Below are 641 nucleotides of genomic sequence, written 5' to 3'. Positions count from 1 at the left end.
TAACAATAGCTGATAAATGGACTCGTTGCTACTCTAGTTGAGTGATGCTACACGTATTGTCCTATCCTACTACGACCAATGACTTTCTCACTGAAAAATACGACTAATGACATAGTATATTGGTACCTTTCTTGTTTTCGACCTGTATGGTCCACATTTGTGTCCTACCACCATCCGTTGGCAAAGCATCGTATGCGCACAATTTGTTTTTTCAAGATTTGCAGTGTGGTGCTGATGTTTCCTGCCACTGCCATTGCATTGACCAGCCAATTTATTCAACAGTAATTATGAAGAACAGTAAAAGAAATTTGTACCTCATGGCTAGGCATAACCAACTTACATTTGATTCACGTGATGAAACAGAATTAGGAGGACAGAAAAGGTATCAACTCAAACGTATTTGTAGAGAGACTAAATACAGTCATGTCTCGGAATGTTAGCAAGAAGTCTCTCCCTATATATATATATATATATATATATATATATATATATATATATATATATATATATATATATATATATATACTATTCATCATCCAGGGTGCAGAATAAGTTATTTTTCACCCGATGTAATCTTACGATCATTTCATAATTAAATTACGTTTGAAATTTAAATAGTTACATTTCTATTAATTCACTAC

The sequence above is a fragment of the Triticum dicoccoides genome, chromosome 4A (assembly GCF_002162155.2).
Source record: "Triticum dicoccoides isolate Atlit2015 ecotype Zavitan chromosome 4A, WEW_v2.0, whole genome shotgun sequence".
In the NCBI taxonomy this organism is placed as follows: domain Eukaryota; kingdom Viridiplantae; phylum Streptophyta; class Magnoliopsida; order Poales; family Poaceae; genus Triticum; species Triticum dicoccoides.
This window is presented reverse-complemented; position numbering follows the sequence as displayed.